Source organism: Haematobia irritans, chromosome 1 (genome assembly GCF_050003625.1).
Source record: "Haematobia irritans isolate KBUSLIRL chromosome 1, ASM5000362v1, whole genome shotgun sequence".
NCBI lineage: Eukaryota > Metazoa > Arthropoda > Insecta > Diptera > Muscidae > Haematobia > Haematobia irritans.
The window spans coordinates 81,098,741-81,107,086 of record NC_134397.1 but is presented as its reverse complement, the minus strand read 5'-3'; the positions used below and the strand labels follow the sequence as shown (position 1 = coordinate 81,107,086).

Here is an 8,346-nt window from a genome sequence, read left to right as displayed (position 1 = left end):
TGAGGGTCCCTTTATATGGGGGCTATACGTAAAAGTGGACCGATATGGTCCATTTTCAATACCATCCGACCTACATCGATAACAACTATTTGTGCCAAGTTTCAAGTCGATAGCTTGTTTCGTTCGGAAGTTAGCGTGATTTCAACAGACGGACGGACGGACGGACATGCTTAGATCGACTCAGAATTTCACCACGACCCAGAATATATATACTTTATGGGGTCTTAGAGCAATATTTCGATGTGTTACAAACGGAATGACAAAGTTAATATACCCCCATCCTATGATGGAGGGTATAAAAACAACCCACGCGCAAACATATCGATTACATCAAAGCAGGTATCGATTACAGCTAGATAAAAGAAATGTAGGAAATTTCCCTATATTGTAACAAGTGTGTTTCCTTAAGTTTTGAAAGGATTGAATACTTCTTAGTACGAATGAACTAAAATATTTTTCTATGCCAAGTGTTATTCGTATGTATGATAAGCTTTCTATAATAAAGGAAGTCAGTATTATCGTTTTATAAGAAATTTTACTAAATTTGAGGAAACTTGGTTTTAGTTCGGTTTTTGTTTATTTTTATGAATGCTTTGTTATCAGTGAATAAAATTTTCTTTTTCAGTAGTAAATTCTTATACCCAGCGAAGAAAACAGTATTAGTAAAATTCTATGCCCTATTCTAGTTAATGAACAATTCCTAACTGCTTTCAGTTTAGGATTTTTTTACTGAAACAAGTAAATTTTATTATTTCACACAAAATATTAACTGAGTGGAAATAAAATGACTAAACTAAATTGATGAACATTTTTTCCTTTAGTTTCGAAGACACTTTTTTCTGGGTGCCGGGTGACTGAGAAATTGGCGAATTAGTATGGTCTTGAACTAGACATGCACTTCAAAATTCCCACGGCTAAGCCCATTTTTTTATAGGGCAATGAAATTCCCTTTGGTGAGTATGCAAAATACCTTAAGGTTATGTTGGGAGCCACCGTGGTGCAATGGTTAGCATACTCGCCTTGCATACACAGGGTGGTGGGTTCAAACCCAATTTCGACCAAATACCAAAAATTTTTTCAGCGGGGGATTATCCCACCTCAGTAATGCTGGTTACATTTCTGAGTGTTTCAAAGCTTCTCTAAGTGGTTTACTGGATTGTGGAACGCCGTTCGGACTCGGCTATAAAAAGGAGGTCCCTTGTCATTGAGCTCAACATAGAATCGGGCAGCACTCAGTGATAAGAAGTTCACCACTGCGGTATTACAATGGACTGAATAGTCTATGTGAGCCTGAAATATCGGGCTGCCACTATACCTAACTTAACCTACACTGAAAAAAAGCATGCCCGGTTCCAAAGATTTTGTCCTTACTTTAACAATTTTGGTATTGATTCCCAGCCAAAGAAGCGGAGAATTCAAGTAAGGATACTTTTAAGACAAAATTCTCTTTTGGGTTTTGTGTACTTGGTTCTAGGAAGCAAATTTTAATTATTCGTTTTTCAGCTTTTTTCTTCATGGGATATGAAAGTCCCATGAACGAGTCAACGAAAATTTTATTTTCCAAATTCACGCGACTTCAAGTAGAATTTATGCTATGTTTCAAGTAAAAAACGTCTTTAAAATAAAGTGTTGAAAAACATGTCCTATTTTTTAACGATTTTTTGCTTTGTAGTCAAGATGCAAAAAGGCAACAAATTTAAAGACAATTTCATTACGTTTAAAGAATTTTTCTGAATTATTAAAGTCAAGTTGACCTTACCCCAAAAAAATTTTCTTTCATGTTATGATACCCATTTTTAAGTCAAATCACTTAATTATAAAGATAATACGATTTCATGGAAAAGTTGATCGACTTTTGAACAAGGAAAAAACTTTATATTAGAGAAATGCGTCTTCCATGCTAAGCAAAATTTGCATTCGTATTTTAAGGACATGAAATCTTTGGCCTCACGACAATATTTTTTTCAGTGTAGGGTTATGTTGGACAGTAGGCTGAACTTTGAGCTTGATATTGTAAGGCGTAAGCGAAGTTTAGGGGCATAAGCTTTAGACTACTGGCGGACCTGGAATATGTTAGCATGAGTAGTCTGCTAATATTTTTGAAACTATAAGGTTGGTTCCAAAGAAGCAAATAATCGGGTAGGTTCAACAGTAAAAAAACAAAAAGTGCCAAGGAAATACTTAGAGTTTCTTTTATAGAAGGAGAAAATATTTCACTTTCTTTCCATATGGGGGCTATATATAATTATGGACCAATATGGTCCATGTACCAAATTTCAACCAGATCGGATGAATTGTGCTCCTCCAAGAGGCTCCACAAGCCAAATCTGAGCGTCGGTTTATTTGGGGGCTATACGTAAAAGTGGTCCGATATTGCCCATTTGCAATACCATCCGACCTACATCAGTAACAACTACTTGTGCCAAGTTTCAAGTCGATAGCTTGTTTCGTTTGGAAGTTAACGTGATTTCACCAGACGGACGGACATGCTTAGATCGATTCAGAATTTCACCACGACCTAGAATATATATACTTTATGGGGTCATAGAGCAATATTTCGATGTGTTACAAACGGAATGACAAAGTTAATATACCCACCATTCTATGGTGGAGGGTATATGGTGGAGGGTATATATGAGTCCGTCCGTCCGTCTGTTGAAACCACGCTAACTTCCGAACGAAACAAGCTATCGACTTCAAACTTGGCACAAGTAGTTGCTATTGATGTAGGTCGGATGGTATTGCAAATGGGCCATATCGGTTCACTTTTCCGTATAGCCCCCATATAAACAGACTCCAAAATTTGGCTTGCGAGGCCTCTAAGAGAAGCACATTTCATCCGATCCGGCTAAAATTCGGTACATGGTGTTAGTATATGGTCTCTAACAAACATGCAAAAATTGGTACACCTCGGTCCATAATTATATATAGCCCCCATATAAACCGATCCCCCGATTTCGCTTGCGAGGCCTCTAAGAGAAGCAAATCTCATCCGATCCGGCTGAAATTTGGTACATGGTATTAGTATGTGGTCTCTAACAACCATGCAAAAATTGGTCCACATCGGTCCATAATTATATATAGCCCCCATATAAACCGATCCCCCGATTTGGCTTGCGAGGCCTCTAAGAGAAGCAAATTTTATTCGATCCGGCTGAAATTTGGTACATGGTGTTAGCATATGGTCTCTAATAACCATACAAAAATTGGTCCACATCGGTCCATAATTATATATAGCCCCCATATAAACCGATAACCAGATTTGACCTCCGGAGCCTCTTGGAAGATCAAAATTCATCTGATTCAGTTGAAATTTGGTACGTGATGTTAATATATGGCCTCAAACACCCATGCAAAAATTGGACGAAATCGGTCCATAATTATATATAGGTCCCATATTAATCGATCCCCAGATTTGACCTCCAGAGCCCCTTGGAAGAGCAAAATTCTTCCCATTCGGTTGAAATTTGGTACGTGATGTTAGTATATGGTATCCAACAACCATGCAGGAATTGGTTCCTATCAGCCCATAATTATATATAGCTCCCATATAAACCGATCTCCAGATTTGACCTCCGGTGCCTTTTGTAGAAGCAAAATTCATCCGATCTGCTTGAAATTTGGTACGTGGTGATCGTATATGATATTTAACAAACATGCCAAAAGTGGTCCATATCAGTCCATAATCATATATAGCCCCATATAAACCGATCCCGAGATTTGGTTTTGGAGCCTCTTGGAGGAGCAAATTTCTTCCGAGTGAGTTGAAATTTGGTACATTGTGCTAGTATATGGTCGTTAACAACCATGCCTAACTAGGTCCATATCGGTCTATAGTTATATATATCCCTCAGATAAATCGATTTCCAATCACACAAAAGTTGGTCCATATCAAGTTCATAATTGTATATAGCCCCCATATAAGTGACCCCCATATTTCAATTCTGGCTCTCTACGTACGGTGCAAAATTCCATATCGATTCGTAATTATTTGTAGACTTACTATACATAACTTTTTTGTCTAATATATACCACGTATGGACTAACTCACAATTTAGAAAACGATGTTAAGAAGTTTTAAGATACCACAACCCAAGTATTTCGATTGTGGATGACAGTCTTTCGTAGAAGTTTCTACGCAATCCATGGTGGAGGGTACATAAGATTCGGCCTGGCCGAACTTACGGCCGTATATACTTGTTTTATCTGAAGTAGATTTTTAACTCTGATATCGCTTGTTTTAGTCAATGCAACTCAGCTGATTTACATTAAAAATAAAGGGGACATGAGGTACCAGCTTTGAGCTCACCCATCGTGATAAAAAAATCTTCAGATTGGGTGCAACAAACATTTCGCTATTCCAGATATAACAAATCCCGTATACCCGTATAACGAGCTATAGGTGTAAATACAAGAGCATTAAAAGCCGTGGATTGAAATCCTGGCTATCCTTAAACGTGCGGCACTTTGTGATGATACTTGCTCACCATCACCTGCTAAGTAGATTCTCAGTATTTGGGGCAGTTTTTTCTCCTATCCTGTGGTCCATTAAATGCGGTTGAGTGGTTATGTTTAGGGTTTTATTATTAGGTGAGCAAACTAATCGGCTTCCATGAAATAAACTCGATTTAAAAATAGTTTTGTCCTCCCAATGAATGTCCTTTAGATTGCGGCATTCTTCACTGTAGTCCATACTCAGTCCTGGTGCCTGCAGATTACCAACATGTATTGGACGACAAGGGTGATTTTAATAAATAAAGCTTTGAACAGATTGACTGAGTTCATTGTAGTTGAGCTTCGACTATGGGCCCCAGTGTGTCCCATGTTCGAACGTCTGTGAAAAGTATGTCGGATGGCGCGTGGGAGCCAAAGGATAGATTATTGTATGTGGCTGATAGTGTCTCTTCGTGGTTGGATGGGGGAGTGCCGGTGGAGCTGGTCATCATTGGAGTTCGTTTCGTCTATCGTTTGTAGTTCTCAATAGAAATTGTATTGTGCTGCCATGCTCTGAGCTTTTATGTATTTGACCATGCTTAGTAGAGAGATTAAATTGTCACGTATCAAATGGAATTAACTTTGGAATACTACCACGGTTCATGCCTGCATCTCAGTGAAGTTTAGCCATAGAAATAATCATTCGTCCCTTTTGGCCACTTTCATTGATTCATTTCTTTGTTCGGTGTTTGCTTCCAATGTTAGCCTGAACTCGGTTAGGGCCATTGCTTCCTCCTCATTTGATGCTCCTTGTTTCGTAGCTTTAATTCAATTATATTCCATTAATTACGAATAATGATGGTGGCGATGACGATGATGATGGCTACGTTGATGCACATGACGATGGTTTGGCTGTGGGTGGTGAAAGTAAGTTTCTAATGATTATTTGCCATGACGTTCACTGTTCTGCGGAGTCTATTGTTGTACAAAATTCGAATAGATATAGTGGGAGGCTGAATATGCATCTCATTTACAACCTTATGTAATGAAAATTGTCTTTAATGTTTTGTGTTATGTGTGCAAATGCATTTAAAATAAATTGACAGTTTACTACACGCAGAGTTGAAACATGGCTGTCACGATTATATTCCAAGAACAAACCAATGTCATTAGCGACCACTCTTACTGCAACCACGTTCGTGGTTGTGAACATAGTGGTAATAAAAGTAACATGATTGTGACTTAAGATGTTATGATTGTGACGAAAACACAAATAAATTTGAATTACACCAACATGGTCAAAATCTAATAACATATTAGATAAAATGGTTTTCGACAAAATTTATTAGTAAATCGTGCGTGAGGCATTAAATTTCATCAAAATAATTGCGACCGGAATCCTGCGAACAACAAATACATGGCGCTTGGTGTCCGTCCGTCCTTCCGTCTGTCTGTCCATGTATTTGTTGTTCGCAGGATTCCGGTCGCAATTATTAACCGATTTTGATGAAATTTGGTACAGGGTGTTTTTTGGGCACAAGGACGAACGCTATTGAATTTGGAATCGGATCAAATTTAGATATAGCTCCTATATATGTGTATCGCGTGGTTTCGACAAATGGGGTTACGTTGCGTTTTTTTTACTAACCGATTATCGTCAAATTTGGTACAAAGTAATATTTTTCATCACCTTTCGAGTGTGCAAAATTTCATCGAAATCGGTTCAGATTTAGCTATAGCTCCCATTTATATGTATCGCCCGATTTTCTCAAATTTGGCCAATAAATCCTTATATATTACCCGATCTTACTCAAATTTAGCAACAGGTAACCTTCTGTAGTATCAACCAAACCTGCCAAGTATCATCGAAATCGGTTTAGATTTAGATATAGCTTCAACATATATGTATTACACGATTTTGAAAAATTTGCCCATAGAGGCCTCATTTATTATCAGATCTTACTCAAATTCAGCACAACATAACCTTCTGCCAAATATTATCTAAATTGGTTCAGATTTAGATATAGCTGCCATATATATGCATCGCTCGATTTTCCCAAAGTTTGACATAATACTATTATTTATTAACCAACGTTACTTAAATTTCAAATTTTGAGGTATTACACGATCTATTTAGCGATACATGCACTGAAAAAACAGTGAACCCTTTTCCATTGCAAAATGAACTAAACTGTAGTAATATTGACCATGATTTAGCCCTTAAGATTTTTTTCAACTTGTCTAGTTTATAATTTTCTTAAATTTTAGTTCATCTATAACATTGTAGTTTAGTTCATTTTTACAACACCATAAGATTTATATACCCCTACCAAGTTAAAAAGTCAGTATTATTTTGGTTTACTTGCTTATTTTGTGGGAAACCCGATAATAAAAATTGGTTAACAGTCTCTTTAAAATGTCGACGACTAAACTATTTTTAAATCAATCATTCCACAGTACAGAGAAATTAAATAATTAAAGGAACAACAAACCGTTTTACTATTATGAAAATTGTCATACATTAAAATTAAACTTTGTTTAAGCAAAAGTACTTTATTATAAAAACTTATGATGGAAGTTCTTAATACAATGTTTTTTGTGAATAAAAATTATGACCACCTGGAACAGAGAGTAGTTCATTTGAACCCGCTGTTTGGACATTTTGACTTATCCTTTTTTTATTCATCGTAGGTAGTTTTTTCACATATCTTGCTGGAAAAATGGAAACAAAAATGAAAATTGTTAAAAATTAACACCATATAATGAAATATAATTTTTAATTCTTCATTTTAGCTTGTAACTTACCATATTTGGGGCATTTTATCAAATGGTGTAAAGAATTCAACTTTTCTTTGGAAAACGTATCTCATAAAATTTGTACCTGAAACAATTAGAGAAATAATGAAGTATTCTATATAAACTCATAAAACTGTGTTGTTATCGATGTGAAGGATATAATAAAATAAATATTCTGGTTGAAAGAAAGCCAAAGTTTTAATATAAAACTTACCAATTCTCTATTAAATTGTACGCTGAGGGAAAATATAAAAAGTTGTCCAAATTTATTTGGGTTATTCTGAAATTAAATATTAAATAAAATTATTAAATAAGTTTTCAAAAAATCTAATGAAAAAAATAATATGCATTAAAAACCAAATATTCTTGATAACCCTAGACAGTCATCATTTGTCAAAATGACGACACGTAGTTTAATTTTCGATTTAAAATGCATTTTAGTCTATTGGGAAAAGGTGAATTTAAGTTATACTAATTCGACCGTTTTATGAATTTTTGTTTTATACTACTTAAAACCAAATTGAATAAGAAAATAAACTCAAGTTTGGTTCAATTTTTCGCTCACGATGAAAATTTTAGCGTCTTGAAATGAGCCGTAGTCAAAATGACAAAGGCTGTTAATGTACAAAAAATAAGGATGACTGTCCAGGGCTAAAAGAAAGTTAAAGAATCCTTACCAATTCACTATTAAAATACAGGCAAAGGAGTACTAACAATTTGTTCAAATGTTTAAGGGGTTATTCTGAAATTAAATATTAAATATTTTATTAAAAATATTACATTGGTTTCCAAAGAATTTGATTAAAGAAATACTAAAATAAGGCATTAAAAACCTGTAATTTTGATGATAAAAAGGTCACAAAAACGTAAATGTTCTAGTTAAAATAAAGCCATTTTTTAAAATAAGCCAATTTTAAAAGCATTAAACTGGTTTCCAAAAAAATTAATTAACAAATAATAATATACATAAAAAAATATTTTTAAAAGAAAGTCATATTAAAAAAATACTTACCAATTTATGAATAAACTATACGCTGAGATATAACAAAAATTTTCCAAATTCATCTGGAATTGAATATTAATTTTTTACACAGAATAATAAAAATTTCAATATAC

The 8,346-nt window shown here is 35.0% G+C and overlaps 1 long non-coding RNA gene across 1 annotated transcript; it reads right to left on the bottom strand.

The window, feature by feature from the left end:
- Nucleotides 1-6,961: 6,961 nt before the first annotated feature.
- Nucleotides 6,962-7,511, bottom strand: LOC142239552 (uncharacterized). The gene is made up of 3 exons (XR_012723065.1): nucleotides 7,445-7,511; nucleotides 7,240-7,315; nucleotides 6,962-7,146 (listed from the first exon to the last, which is right to left on the bottom strand). It is a non-coding gene; the product is annotated as an uncharacterized LOC142239552 (long non-coding RNA).
- Nucleotides 7,512-8,346: the final 835 nt, after the last annotated feature.